Source organism: Carassius carassius, chromosome 20 (assembly GCF_963082965.1).
Source record: "Carassius carassius chromosome 20, fCarCar2.1, whole genome shotgun sequence".
In the NCBI taxonomy this organism is placed as follows: Eukaryota; Metazoa; Chordata; class Actinopteri; order Cypriniformes; family Cyprinidae; genus Carassius; species Carassius carassius.
The window spans coordinates 12,038,830-12,055,054 of NC_081774.1; the positions used below are offsets into that span (position 1 = coordinate 12,038,830).

The 16,225-nt window shown below is 37.8% G+C and overlaps 1 protein-coding gene across 1 annotated transcript in view; it reads left to right on the forward strand.

Annotated features, from left to right (window-relative positions):
* The first annotated feature begins 410 nt into the window (after positions 1–410).
* Positions 411–16,225, forward strand: part of LOC132096347 (BMP/retinoic acid-inducible neural-specific protein 3-like) — a 111,429-nt gene continuing 95,614 nt past the window's right edge. The window contains exon 1 of the mRNA XM_059501639.1: positions 411–1,091. The gene's annotated coding sequence lies outside the window, so the exon portion shown is untranslated. The remainder of the gene's footprint in view (positions 1,092–16,225) is intronic.

A 16,225-nucleotide genomic window follows, 5' to 3' on the forward strand; every position in this document is an offset into this window, starting at 1 on the left:
TCTGGCAGTAACAGGGTACTAGGCTGACAAGAACTGACTTTTGGCTTTATTGTATGAAAAACAAGATACATGTCTCTTAAGAAACTGGAGACTTTGTCAGTATGAATTCAGTTTGCCAGGAGTCACAACAAATTTGTAGCAGACAAATTTGGCTAAAGCATTGGGAGAAAAGCATTTTCGCTTTCATTAGCCACCCTGTCCCTCCAGGGCTCACAGAGTCTGGTCTATCCTCTCTCTCTCTCTCTCTCTCTCTCTCTCTCTCTCTCTCTCTCTCTCTCTCTCGCTCACTCTCTTCTTTCCTTGTCACATCGCTGCCTGCTGCAGCTCAGCCAATCAGAGTGAAAGAGGCGTGGCCTCTGGTCTCAGTTGGACAGAGCTCGTTGAAAAGAAAGAGATGCTTTCCTGAAAGACTTGGAGTAGCTCTCTGCGAGAGGCTCACCGTTTTGGGGCTTGGCAGTGAGTGATGACTACAGCATGGGCAGCTAAAGTCTAGCTCTAGCAATCTGGCACACACACTAAAACACAGAGAAAGAGAGAGCGAGAGAGTGGATGTCACAAATTAACCGTGGCAGGTGCAGTTTTTCTACTTGGAAGAAGCTGGATAATGCAAATGAGTTAAAAGGAGAGAACAGCTTTTTATGGATTTATCTGTCTGATTGTAATCTGATGTGATCCTACTTGTTTGGGAAGATCACACATTGTTCACGAGGACCCGAATTCCTTCTATCCTGCTTGGACAAAAAATTTATTTCTGGGACTTTGCATTCTAAAAGAACTGGTCTTAAAGTTCCTGCATCCAGTTTTTAAATCTTTAATCGAGAAAAAGAAACTAATGGCTATCAAACATTTCAAATGCACCCATAAAGGGCACTCTCTTCGGAGCATCAATACAATGCCTGGATTACCCCTTTGACTGCCTTGTGAACCCGTGTGAGATCACCGCGGAGAAGGTACAACGGGGGGCTGAGCGGGTGGGAGCTGCATTCCTCCACTTGAGACCAAACTGAGAATCCAACATCCTGACTGACGCTATAAGACGATCGGATACAAACGCTGTAGGGACAGGAGTGGAGCCACCCTTCACGGTCTGGGTGAGTACCTTCTCACAGTTCACTGGACACTTGATCTTTATTTAGTTAAACTACTACACGCTGCTCATCTTGTAGTGTCAAAATCATCTCCCGACTTAAATGTTACAGATTTTGTGGGGTTTTATATGTGGTATTTCTCCTACATCTGATTATAGATAGCTGCAGTGTCAGTCAACAATGTCAGATTAACATAAGAAGCAGGTAACTTTGTTTTGATACAAAAAAATTCAATAAAAATACTATACAGTTGGTTGTTCTCATTTTGATGTAAAAAAAATGGTTCTATTTGATTTAATTGGGCTTTAATTACAGGATTTACCCATGCAGTTCATTCAGAGAATTACAGAACACCAATTGTATACGTGATGAGTTCATGCTATAAACATAGCAGTTTTGACTAGTTTAGACGGCTCTACAGGGCATTGGCTCTATCTCATTAAACTGGATTTAATTTCATCCCACAATGCTTTCTCAAACTAAATCTAGAGCTTGCCCCAAGAGTTTCCAGCTCCTTGCACAACGACAATAACCCAGAGGGGTATTCTAAAAACATGCAAGAAATCCTTAACTCCATTTCCAAACTTTCTTCTCACTTTGAAGCTTTTGAACATAATACAGAAAAAACATGAACAGCAGCGGAGAGCTAAAACAAAACCGTCCCGCAGCGACAGTGACTCACGGGATGGCTTCTTCACAGTTTAGTTTGGATGTCTGCCTGGACTCTGCAAGGAACCCGGAGAAGAACTAAATTTCTTGATTTCTCGGGCGTGTGGGCTCTGTATTTTGGACTAATATAAGGGGTTAAAGCTGTACTGCATTGTCTTACATATGTACAATAATCCTCTTTTCTCACTCTGGCAGTGGCAGACCAGAAGCACGCTGACATTTTCACTGTTGTAAGATAATATTTAATGCCCCTTTCTGTCAAAATACAAAGCAGCTTGCTTTTTAATCTGTTGCAGAAATATTTAAGCTGTCCATGGTCTCTCTCTCTCTCCTTCCCAATCGTTCGCTCACCCTTGCTTTTTCACAGTCTTAACAGAAGGTTTCAAAACAAATCATTTTGGAAAAGCCGATTCCTGGTGTGGTTTTGCAGTATCTACACAACAAATCCACCATGCCATCTTTCTGTGGGAAGAATAGCATTCTAATCCACATTATTCAGCAGTGCCAGTGATTGTATGGAATGCTTACACCTTCCCGATAGTCAGCCACTATCTATTCCATTACAACAAGCAATCAGAAAACAATGGGCCACCTCCGTTCAACTAAAATAAAAACTCTTTGGTAATGGGCATATTGTTACCTAGACTGACAGCACTTATGCAGAACTTTTCATGCTTCACATTGCCTATAGAGGGAGCAATTCTATTTTAACAAGCAACCTGCAACCACAAATCCAACGTAATCATAGAATGGCCAATCAGAATACAAAAGAGAAGAGACGATGACCACTCAGTTATCAGTTTGCAACATTGATTTGTTATTGGAGAGGTCTATCCATTCAGGCTGACATCCAAACACGATTGATTTCCACTGATACTGTCAAGGGAGATTTTATCTATGTAAGGTGAGCAAAAGATGCTGAAGATGCTGAATATGCTGAATATACGACATGCAGGCCTCAGTTATTGGGATGCAAGTCCATGACGTTTCCCAAGTGCACATTCCCTCCTGCTTACCAAGAAACCCTCTTAGGTTTTTGAAGTGTTAAAGTGGAAGAAGAACACAAAACTCCATTTCCAGTCCCAGAGGGGACGTTGATGTGTTTGTGTGTGTGTATATGGGCCGTCATTTGCTCTGTGAAGTTATAAAAGAAATATCGATCTGCTCGAGCAATATTCACCATCTCAGAGGAAAAAATAATGTAGAGTGGATTCAAAATATACTGTATATGTTCACTGAAATGGAAATATAAAAATATTACAGTATATTTTATTATATAAGGCTTGCAGCAGACTGAAATTAAATCTTCCAATTTATCTGTAAAGCCACTTGCTATTGTTCAGCATGTGCCAGCTTTATAATACACTTCCTCTGCTTTTAGTATTTATTTATTTATTTATTTGTGCAAGCAGCTCATTTTATGCAACTGCTGTATTGAAAAATGAAATCTGAAAGTTGACTGCACACACACAAAATGAGTGATAGAAGTAGAGAACACTAAAGATTTATGTGAGTTGTACTGCAATTAGCAGATAATCATTTGGGAAATATTCTGACATTAAAAAATGTAAAATTCATACAAGTGCATAATGAAAATGAATTCCGATGTCTGGTTATCTTGCTCATCACTTCTCTTGCTATCAACTCTGAAAGTGTAATTTGCTTGGCTCATTAGCATGCATAATTGCATGCAAAATTCTAAATAACCAAGAAACACCCTAATAACTTCTATAGCCTGAGCTCCTTTGAACTTATTTGTGTGTGTCATGTAGTGATTGCGAATGTCAATCGAAGTTCACAGTGCAGAACTGTGGGGAAGATCGAGTTCCAGTGGCGGACTGGGACAGTAAATCAGGCCAGGAATTTGACTCCACCCCAGGCCACCTCTGTTGCTGTTATCTTAGAAAATCGCGCAAAAATGGAGCGTAAACGCAAAGGAGGAGCAAAGACGGAACGTATATGTGTATTACTATACTGTGATCACTATAACTAAAAGTTAGCTCCAGGCATATTCTCATTAGCCTAGTGTCCAGGATGAGTAAATTAAGTCTTTCATGTTGGTTATCATATGACGCATTAAGTCACTCGTTAGATAAGCCTCAGCAGTTTTCAAATCTAATTTCAAAGGGGATCCCAGGTCTACTCCTTTAATGTAAGGGACATTTAATTTAAATGAATTGGGTAATTCCCTGCCCAGACCAAACTAAGGGCAGTAAGATAAAAGAGCATATATTTACAGATATAAAGCTGGGCTGCTTTAAGAATAGAGATTCTGATTAATCATTCTAGTTGAATAACTCACAGTTATGGTAGTAATGAAATTCTCAGTTGCAGTAGTAGTAGTAATAATATCAGGAAAAAAATGATATATTTTTTTTTTTAACAGATGCAGACTGATTCTTATCTTTTAAAGGGGTCATATGACATTGATAAAAAGAACATTATTTGGTGTATTTTGTGTAATGCAATGTGTTTATGCGGTTTAAGGTAAAAAAAAAACACATTATTTTCCACACAATGTACATAAGTGTTGCTCCTCTATTCCCTGCCTTTCTGAAATGTATTTATTATTACAAAGCTCATCGTTCTGAAAAGCGAGGTGTGCACTGATTGGCCAGCTATCCAGTGCGTTGTGACTGGCCGAATACCTCAAGCATGTGATTGAAATTTTACACCCCTCACCATACTGTGATGCAGTGTGTCCCAGCGCAACAAGACAAAACCAATAAAACCCATTGTAAATGAGGCATTTGTAGCAGCCAGTGGGGACATAATTACAGATTATTTATAACATAAATAATTACAGAATTAATTATGAAATTAAATTGCTTAAGTCTTATAGTTGCAGCAGCAACATGAATTGTTAGCTGTAAATATTTGGTTTTTACACTCTAAATTTGTTTAAAGTTTACATTACCAGAAAAATGTGAACAGTGCAACTGCAGTGTTTAAATTTATTTCTGTTTGGATTTGATGGGGTGATTTCACTGGCTGTTATGTGGTGTGCACAGTCACATTCCCAAGTTAATGGTGAATTTCACCGTGACGCAAGGCATCAAAATGGGAATACTCCCTGCCAGCTGGTCAAGGGGCAAAGGGGAAAATGATTTATTTGACAAAGAGTCAAAGATCGAAGGCAATGACTAACCAGTAAGCACCGATCTTCTACAGACGATCACAGAAGGAGCCTCCACCAATCAGCCCTAGCAGCAGGACCTCTTATCTAAGTTTTAATTGGATGCTCTGTACCGACATGCCTTCACAGACGTAAGGCTGGAGGACATTATGTGTGGTGGCAGGGTCAGCTACAGCACTGCTTAGCCATTCTTACTGCAAAGACATTCCGTAATAGAGATTAATGTGAAAACAGTCATAACTTCATAATCAGGTGGTCTCATTAAGTAATCAATTTCCTGTGCAAGATTTCCAGTTTGTTAACCATTATAGGTAAATGACAACAAGAATAATATTCAGCAAATGTTAGAACAATTTTTACTCCAAACCAGCGTGTTTATGCTTATGATAATAAATTAAATTAGTTTGATAACAAATAAGATAACAACAGTAACACTTTATTTTAAGGTCCAATTCTCACAATTAACTAGTTTTATATTAGTGTGCATATTACTAGCGAATTGGCTGTTTATTAGTACTTATTAGGCATACTTTAATGCCTTATTCTGCATGAGCATGTTCTAGATCCTTTAACTAAACCCCATACCTAAACTTAACAACTACCTTACTAACTATTAATAAGCGGCAAATTAGAAGTTTATTGAGGGAAGACACTTAATAGTGAATATGTTTTTACAAATCTAAAATTTTACAAATTGTTTCATGACAGCTAAATAAACTGGAAGCAGCTGAAATGAGAAGACTGCTCTTGCTTTAAAAATAAGTTAGATAAAGTTAGCATAAATTTAAAGCATAAACTCACTTCCACAAAACATAAAAATAATTAAAGCTGCAAGCAGCGATGAACGGGCCCTCGCACCCGGGCTCACCGGCAGCGAGTGGCTTTAGTAAATAGGTGAACGGTGAGAAATAAGCATTTAAACTCATAAATATAAGTGGAATATATAAATGTTTATTCCATGTATGTGCCAATCTTTCTGTTGCCAGCAGGTGGCGCTATCATTATAATGGAATATTGGCCTTCAGATGTGTTCAGGCCAGGACTCTTATCGAACATGCAGAGTCTGGGGAAGATTGAACATTTTATACCTGAGTTACAACAACTTCTCTTGCTGTGGCGAGACATCAAATTTTGTCATGGCGCCATGGACACGCCCTTTAAAAAAAACTGAAGATCTCCACAATTTAACATTGCACAGGCCTTTAGATTAGACTGACCACAAAAAATACATTAATGTCAAAAGATTTCTAGGAGTAGTTTGTCGCAGCGTAAAACATGTCACTTCCTGTTGCCAGCAGGTGGCGCTATGACTATAACTGAATATGGGCATGTAGATCTGTTAAGGGCAGAAGTCTTATCTAACATGTGAAGTTTGGGGCAGATTGGACATTGTATGTCTGAGTTACAGCAACTTCCTTTTTCATGGCGAAACATCGAAATTTGTCAGGCCGCCATGGACACGCCCTTTGACGAAACCTCAAGATCTTCGCAATTTAACATCGCAAAGGCCTTTAGATTTAACTGACCAAGTTTGGTGTTGATCTGAATAAATCTCTAGGAGGAGTTCGTTAAAGTACAACCCCTGAAAATGGCAAAAACAATGCCAATTTTGCAGAGAAAATTCTAAATAACCGACTTCCTGTTGGGATTCGGATTTCGTACCAAGAGACTTTTTTGTAGGTATTCGTGTGTTACATGTGTGTACCGATTTTTGTACATGTACGTGAAACGGAGCTTGAGGCGCGCTATGTTGAAAGTGTATAGGTGGCGCTATCGAGCCATTTTGCCACACCCGATGGAATATTGGCCTTCAGATCTGTTCAGGCCAGGACTCTTATCACACATGTGAAGTTTGGGGAAGATCGGACATTTTATGCCTGAGTTCTAACATCTTTTATTCCCATGGCGAGACATCGAACTTCGTCATGAATATGAGATCTTCCTGGATAGACTCATAAAGAAATAATAATAAAATAGTAATAATAATAAATAATGTTTAAAAGTTATATGAGGAAAGAGTCTTATATTGAACCATATAGAAATAAACAACAAACAAATAAATAAAACAATATGAGTTATTCTTAGTGACTACAGTTGTGGCCAAAAGTTTTGAGAATTACATAAACATTAGTTTTCAAAAATTTTGCTGCTAAACTGCTTTTAGATCTTTGTTTCAGTTGTTTCTGTGATGTACTGAAATATAATTACAAGCACTTCATACGTTTCAAAGGCTTTTATAGACAATTACATGACATTTATGCAGAGAGTCAGTATTTGCAGTGTTGGCCCTTCTTTTTCAGGACCTCTGCAATTCGACTGGGCATGCTCTCAATCAACTTCTGGGCTAAATCATGACTGATAGCAACCCATTCTTTCATAATCACTTCTTGGAGTTTGTCAGAATTAGTGGGTTTTAGTTTGTCCACCCGCCTCTTGAGGATTGACCACAAATTCACAATGGGATTAAGATCTGGGGAGTTTCCAGGCCATGGACCCAAAATTTCAACATTCTGTTCCCCGAGCCACTTAGTTATCACTTTTGGCATGGTGCTCCATTGTGCTGGAAAATGCATTGTTCTTCACCAAACTGTTGTTGGATTGTTGGAAGTAGTTGCTGTTGGAGGGTGTTTTGGTACCATTCTTTATTCATGGCTGTGTTTTTGGGCAGAATTGTGAGTGAGCCCACTCCCTTGGATGAGAAGCAACCCCACACATGAATGGTGTCAGGATGCTTTACTGTTGGCATGACACAGGACTGATGGTAGCGCTCACCTTTTCTCCGATCCCGCAGCTGAATCTTCTTTAGGAGACGATCCTGGCGCTTGCTGGACTTTCTTGGACGCCCTGAAGCCTTCTTTACAAGAATTGAACCTCTTTCCTTGAAGTTCTTGATGATCCTATAAATTGTTGATTAAGGTGCAATCTTAGTAGCCACAATATCCTTGCCCGTGAAGCCATTTTTATGCAACGCAATGATGGCTGCACACGTTTCTTTGCAGGTCACCATGGTTAACAATGGAAAAACAATGATTTCAAGCATCACCCTCCTTTTAACATGTCAAGTCTGCCATTCTAACCCAATCAGCCTGACATAATGATCTCCAGCCTTGTGCTCGTCAACATTCTCACCTGAGTTAACCAGATAACTACTGAAATTATCTCAGCAGGTCCTTTAATGACAGCAATGAAATGCAGTGGAAAGGTTTTTTTGGGATTAAGTTAATTTTCATGGCAAAGAAGGACTATGCAATTCATCTGATCACTCTTCATAACATTCTGGAGTATATGCAAATTGCTATTATAAAAACTTAAGCAGCAACTTTTCCAATTTCCAATATTTATGTAATTCTCAAAATTTTGGCCACGACTGTATATTGTGTCTGGTGTTTTTCTTAAAACTAGATACAAAATATAAAAGGTGCTTCTGGAAAGGAGGTTGTATCTGATTTCGTTTAAGATCAAACTCTTGACTTGGGCCAATCATAGTTTAATTAGACACCTGGACATGCACCCGCCTTATTGTCAAATATGACCTAATAATATAACACTACATCAACATCAGCAGTGCCACGCCACAACCATTCAACTGCTAAGTGAGGAAACCAGAGAACCTGTCTGGTTTAACTCTGCGAGAGGAAGACGGGGCAGAAGAGATAGAAGTGCCATTATATTACACACCACAAGCATGTCATTGTCTGTACCCCAATCCCCTGTTCTCTGGAAGACAAGATGGATGGTTATGGTTATGGCCAACTCTCCTGGCATTTCACTCGGGCCCCCCTGACCTTTCCTTGCAGCAATGTGATGCACATAACCTATCGATCAACTTCTGAACACTGTCTCTCTGAGGACAAGTACTGTACCAGTGTGTTGTTTATGTTCACTTAGATTAGCAATATGGGGATCAATGCTAGATATATGGCCAACCTTTGTTACGAAAAAATATAACAGTTAGTTGAGACTGATGTTTGGAGATTAGTAGACTTTGTAAAGATTGATCACATCAGATTGTCCATTTGTAATTCACACAGTGCAAAAAGACTCATTAGCATCCCACATGCAGCTCATTACTGAATTTACTTTGAGTCGTTCACTCAACCATTTCACAAGAATCAAACAGAAGAACAGAAAAAGTGTTCTGCTTTGTCCTCTGCCCCCTTTGTCTTTTTTGTCTCTTGTATGCACTGATCACAGACTAGCTACTTTGTTGTTGATTGAACGTATAGGTTAAGTTTCCCATTTGTTTTTTGTGTTTTTATTTTTGAAAAGGGTAGACATGACAGCTACATTATGGTCTATTGTATTCAATTTCTGTTAAATAACAGAGAGGATAAGATAAAATGTCACGTTATGCATATTTGGTACGACATATTTTACTTTGCCTCGTTTATATTCATAGTTACATCCAGTGTCTTCACCAGTGCAAAAAAGGTGATGAATTACTTTTTAATTAATTTCAGTATGAACATTCACGATTGTACAAATATATATCAGGTTTTATTTCACAGTGGTATTAAGATCTTAAAGTAGCATTTTTGGGAGTTGTTACTAAAAGCTCAAATGTTTTTAAAATAAAATAATTACATTGCACAGTGCACTTTCAGTTTGAGTAAAATGCTGCTGCAGAAATTACTCATCCATATCTACATTTGGCCAATCTAATTGAGTCGCACCTTTACACTGAAAATTCTGTCATTATCTACTCATCCTCATTTCGCTCAACACTCATATGACCTTTTCCCCGTGAAAGATTAAATAAGTTATTAAAGAATGTCAAAACTGCCCTTTTGAATACAATGAGAGTGCACATTGATCACTGGCTGCCAAGTGACATATTTTTCTTGGTTTATGCATATTATGTACAATGCACACACACACACACACACACACACACATTACACTCCTGATGGCAAAGACTGACACTGGCCATTTCATATCTCTAAAAATGCTGCAATTGTTGAACCTATATCCTTTCTGCATGCATATTTCATTTAATCTGACACTGCATGCTGTGCTGTAATCAATGAAGGTAATCCTTATTGACATTGAATTGAGTTTAACACTGCTGTGCTCCTCTACAATGACCTTTTGAAGGACTTAATGAGACTAAGATGTTTCTTGCCACCTTATTTGTTCAATGTGTTAACAGCAAATATGAGAGACAACCTATTTGTTCCATCCCTGAGAACCGCTTTCCATTTTCTTTCTTTACTTCATGGCTGTCTCTGACCCTCAGTAGTTCTTGGTGCTAAATTATAAGTTCAATTTGTGCTTTTTGAGATGGTCATCAGAATTTCTCTATTACCCTTAGCACTTCTCATCTAGCCAATGAGATTAGCAGCAGGCAGGTATGAAAATCCTCTACTGATTAGATGTCCTCTAGTCCACCTGACGTCTGCCATCTCTCTGTCCATTAAATTCTCTAAAGGTTGTTGACACCTCAGCCTATACTCAGCCACATTTGAATTCTTAATGAGGGCCTAAGGGTTTGTGGATCCTTATCTGAACACAATCCAATTCCCTAATCCCATCTCTTCATGTACAGTATGTGAGTGAAGTTTTCAATGATAAGAGATAGAAAGTCTGCTTAAAGTGTCTTTTGTCGTAAGAGTATCAGATATTGACAAAATGCATATATATTTATGTTAAAGAATTAGGCTCAGTACAAAGTAATTAAATAATTCAATAAAGAAATGTAATACTTTTATTCAGCAAGGATATATTAATTTGATCAAAATTGATAACAGTGGTGTTGCACATCGTTACTAAAAAATAAAAAAACAAAAAATGTAGTACAGTTTCCACAAAAATATTTAGCAGCACAACTGTTTTCAATATTGATATTAACATTAAAGTTCCTTGGCCAGCAAATACATTTTTGAAGAATTATGATACAGAACTGGAGTGATAACTGAAGTAAAAAAATAAAATAAAAAAAATAAAAAAATTACATAACAGGACTAAATGGCATTTTAACATATATTAAAATAGAATAAATATTTCTTACTGTTTTTACTGTATTTTGGATGAAGAAAAATGCACACTTGGTGAGCATAAGGGACATGTTTAAAAACCAACAAACAACAACAACAACAACAAAATAAATAATAATAATGATAAAACCTTAGTGAGTGTCCCCGTACCTTTAAATAGTAGGTTTTCTTTAGTAGACTATTTAGTACACTAAAATTGTAAACACTTTAGTAATGCACATCCAGTGAACACTTTCTCAGTAAAACAAATGAATAATATTTTTATATAAAAACTTTTATATATTTTACAATGTTACTGTTTTTACTGTAGTTTGGATCAAGCCATGGTAAGCATAAAAGACTTGTTTCAAAAGCAGTGTGTGTGTGTGTGTGTGTGTGTGTGTGTGTGTGTTTATGGTTGGATTTATCTCCACCATGTGCATGTCTCAGATTGCCAATGAAAACAAGGACACGGACATGCAAAACAGACCTCAGAACCAGAAAGAAAAAAATAGGACTGCAGAAGGTCTGAGCGATTTGATTTTTAAATATAGGGCTCCTGTCTTTACTCATATCTCATGCAGACAGTCAGAAAGTAGTGGCCTATGTGAAAATTGAGTCATCTTGCAGATGTCTACTTTTTTTTTTATCATGTTTTATTTCATCTGTGGGGCTCAAAAGAATGTGCACTGTCTTCATGTCTCCGCCATTCCGCCAGTGCAGAGCTGGGGCAAATGACTCACAGTTCCTCTCCCACAATACCTACAGGCGTAAATCAGCCTCAGTAGGATTAAGCTGAATGTGAGCAAGATTAAATGGCTCTTGCAACTGTCTTGACATACATCTTATTGGAATTCACATGGCTCTCTGCACGGTCCAGACTCGACTTTGCCTTCACGGTCCAGGAGCTTTGCAAAAGGCTGTTGGCTGGCTCTCTTATGGATGTGGTAAGGGGGACGGCTCAAGATGTCACTTAAAGAACTATTTACACAAGCATTTGATAGTTTAGACACAATTGACAGAATTTGTGTTTTGCATGATATTACAGAGCTTCTGATCTTAAGTATTATGCTTATTTGCAAAGCTAATTTACTTAGAAGAAAATCCCATTATATTTGTCTACAAATTAGCTTTGTATACAAATATAAATTGAGTCTGATCATAAATATGAAAGAAAGGTAATTTAAAAAGTATTAAGGTTTTCACAAAAATATTAAGGAGTACACAAACTGTAAAAAAAAAAAAAAAAGTATGGCACTAAAAATTATGATGGACTGTATCTCCATATTTACAGTAATGGTGCATTTATTCCATAGACTCCATAGAACACAAAAGATGTACTCAGTATGCAGTGGAGATGAATGACAACACTGTTTGAAATTTTAAAGACAGTCTTTGGAAAGGTCATGGCATTATGTGAGATAAGCAAAGAGAAAGGGCAGAGAGCATATACTTTTTCCTTTAGATCATACCGAGAATACTTATAACGTAGCTTTTTAAAGATTTCTTTGTGTGAGAGCAAGAGAGAGAACACGATGGAGAGAAGCCAATACAGGTATTGGTATGAACAAAGTATGCTAATGAGAGAAGAGTTCAAGTGGGTCAAGGCAAATGTGCTTTAACGGGGCTCTCAGACATATCGACAATGGCAGGTTCAGAATTACACATGCATGTTGAAATAAAAGGTACCTATACAGTTAGAGACGAGTGTGATGTTGAGACAAAAGGTTATAGAATAGGGAAAAGTGTACAACAATGAACCTACTGACTCTGAACAAACAATATTCAATCCCTATAAACCCACTCTCATCGCTCTAACCTCTCTCTCTCATGCAAATGGACACTCCATCAGCTGTGTTTCCTGTGAGACGCAGGTTCATGAGCAGCAAGCAGGGCGAGCCCTCTACTACTCAATTCTGTCTGAAATGGAAATCACTTTGTGAAAAAAAAATACACCCGTCGCTGCATCAAATATTGCAAAAATGGCTTAGCTGGTTGTTATCTGTATTTCCTATTTGACATTTGAGAGAAACTATTGCTTTTTCCTCTTTCTGTCTCCACAGGAACAGCATGGTAGCACAAACACTATGAACTCTCCACTGAGATTTTTTGTTTATCTGATTTAAAGCAATACCCCCTCCAATAGAACCAGCCATACAGTGTATAAAAATAGCCCGCTCACTCCTCATATACTACACTATAGTCGCCTTGTCCCATAAGCCCAATTGCCAATTGTGTGTTAGCTGTCATTAGGTTGAATTGGGGTCGAGGTGGGACAGAATGATGCAGAGGGCCAATATTGAGGTATGGACTTCTTCATTGCTCCAGGGCACACAGTCAGCAGCATTATTCTCCTCCTTTCTCGTGCACTTAAGTCGATTCCCTCACCCCGACTGCTGAACACGCTCTTCCGCTGCACATAATTAAAGACCCCAACTTCAATTTACCATTTACTGGGTATAAATTCACTCACTGGCCACAAAGTGTCCAGCAGCAATTTGCTAAACAAGGCGGCTATTTATTTGCATGCTTGTCCTATATTGGCCATCGTTGCATTACTGTGTATTTTTAATCAGGTTAAAATAAATAAATAATCATAATAAAAGATAAAAAATAAATAAAAAACATTAAAAGGGAACTGGTAAAGCAATATGTTTTATTTATAAACATATATAATTCCAAACAAATTAATTATATTTCATAACATTAGTAATATTAATAAATTATTACTAAATATAACTATCAATATCAATAATAATAAATTGACATTACATGCTATTTAGCAAACTATCCAACACCGTTACTGTGTCATAAGAATACGGTAATTTTTCATAAGAGGAACTTTGAAAAATAATATAAAAAATAGAGGGGGTAAGAAATAGGAGACAGACACTAGTACGTGGGGTCTGGATTTCATTTGTGTTCAGCTCATCCAGTTAGCATCTGCTAGCCTTGGCTTAGCTAACTCCTTGGCATGCAGTCTGTCAGAACTATACAAGGCCCCCATGGCACACTGGGCAGAGATGATAAAATGTATGTCTAAGAGCCAATCGGGCCATGAAGTGTGAACCAAAATGCACTGAAGAGGGTGTCAGCTAGGGCTGGACGATTAATCGAAAAGTAATCGAAACCGAAATTCAGAACCTCTAACCGACGTAATTTTCCCATGTCAGTTATTTCGGTTTTTTAATCCTGTTAACACTTCCCCCTTAAAAGCATACTACCGCGCGTGTAGCCACATGACTCTGCCCCGTCCAGTCAGTGGCATAAGGAGGTGAACTCCGGTTAAACACATACTGATGGCCTTGCGTCTTCACTAAACTTTGTCAGCTGTATTTGCTTTTTGGTTTGGACATTCAAGCGATTAGATGATCGGATGTGTATTATTATATCGAGCTACCATGTTAGCGCTAGGGCTGTCAAAAAAAACAAATTAACATTCATTGTAGGTGTCCGTTAAGGAGGCAGCTTTAAGGCCCACCCCGGGTATACTTCACATTCCGCGTTCTGTCCCGTCTCACACAGCTTCATCCGCACAGCTTTCAGAGGGCGGACGAGCTCGCCAAGCAGTACCACTTCTGTCATCATTCACCTCGTGCATGCGCTGTTGACAGCCGCGCACCTCGTCCGCGTGCAGGCACTTTTTGAGACCGCGTGGACAGATGTGCGGCTGTCCGCGAGCCCTCTTGATAACGAAAATTACATAATGCGGATGGTAAAATTATACTATGGCCTTTATCAGTGTCGCACGAGATGTGATGACAATAAAAAAAGTGTCATTGCATTAGAATGTTTTTGTTAACCTATACAGTTGAAGCAACTAGATGCAGCGCTGCTGCGATGTTCAGTCAAAATTTAGAGGAAAAAGAGAATGTGGAGAAGATCTTGTTTCTGTCAAAACTGAAACCAAGCCATTCACACAATACGCATTTTTCACGCATTTTCTAGAGAGGGACGTCTTCTATTACCCTTGCACTCGCATCTCACACAATAGAGCCGCATGTTTAGAAAGCCATGTAAAATTAAGGTGGGTTCAGTTTTTTTCATAAACATTTCTTGAGACTTTATGGTGGGTTTTCCCCATCCTACTGCATCTCATGTTTAAATGAAAAATGCTTTCACCCCTTTGAATTAAACTATGCATGCACACATGGTGCTGTTTTGTTTATAGTTCTATAAGCTACTTAATTATAATTGGTTTATAAACACTATTTTAAATATTATGCACTTTTTTTCTTATGCTTTTAATAAACGTGCATTAGTAATATTTTGCCCAATGCGCCCTCTTGTGGCCTCAGAAGAGAAGCCAAAAGCTTTTCTTCACCCTTACTAAAATTATGTATTTTAAATTCGAATATAATTCGAATTTGCATAATATTTAATTGCAAATTCGAATTTAGTTTTTCAGCCATTTTGACAGCCCCAGTTCGCGCAGCTGCATTGTGGCACGAACACTCATATAAACAGTAGCTGTGAAGATCGCGGCACAGAGGAACGCAGAAACTAGTTGTCAGCACTGTCCTGTGATTTAACACTAAAGTAGCTTAGAATCTCAAAACTTATTATAGCATATTTTTCTACTTTTGAAGGAACTAGGCTATTTACAAACCACAGCTTCACAATAATATAGAGAAGGTATGACTAATTCACACAAGCAATCACTCGTACTGGTACTGTGCTAATTTTTTTTTATCTGATCTTTAGTTATCTCTTACACCGAGTAATAATATGTAATAAATGCTCCAAACATACTGCTGATGGTGAGCTATGATATCGCTCTTTCAATAGGAAAAAATATCTCACCTTTAATAGTCAATCATATTTACAGTACAAACCTTGTCAGTGAACTATGAGGGCAAAAAACAAAACAGAAACAAAATAATCGTTCATTAATCGTAATCGAGGTAAAATGTTCAATTAATCGAGGTTTTGATTTTAGGCCATAATCGTCCAGCCCTAGTGTCAGCAGAGTTTCTGAGTGTACTCTCAACACCAGTGTTGGGAAGGTTACTTTGGAAATGTAATAGGTTACAGATTACAAGTTACCCTATTTAAAATGTAATAGTAGTGTAACTTTTTTAATTACTTTAATAAAGTAATGTAACTAATTACTTTTGAGTACATTTTGATTACTTTTATAAATTTCTAATGAATGTTAATTTGCAACTGTTAATCATCTTCAACCATTTTACACCATGCAGGTTTAACCTTACAGTAGTGCTCAATACTGTCAGACTTTCACCATCCTTCATCACCTGAATTAAGATGATCACATTTGAACACATCCACCACACAATCAGACTTTACTTAGAGATTGATCTGAAGTTCAAAGCAGATTTAAAATCAAAAGAAATAGTTTA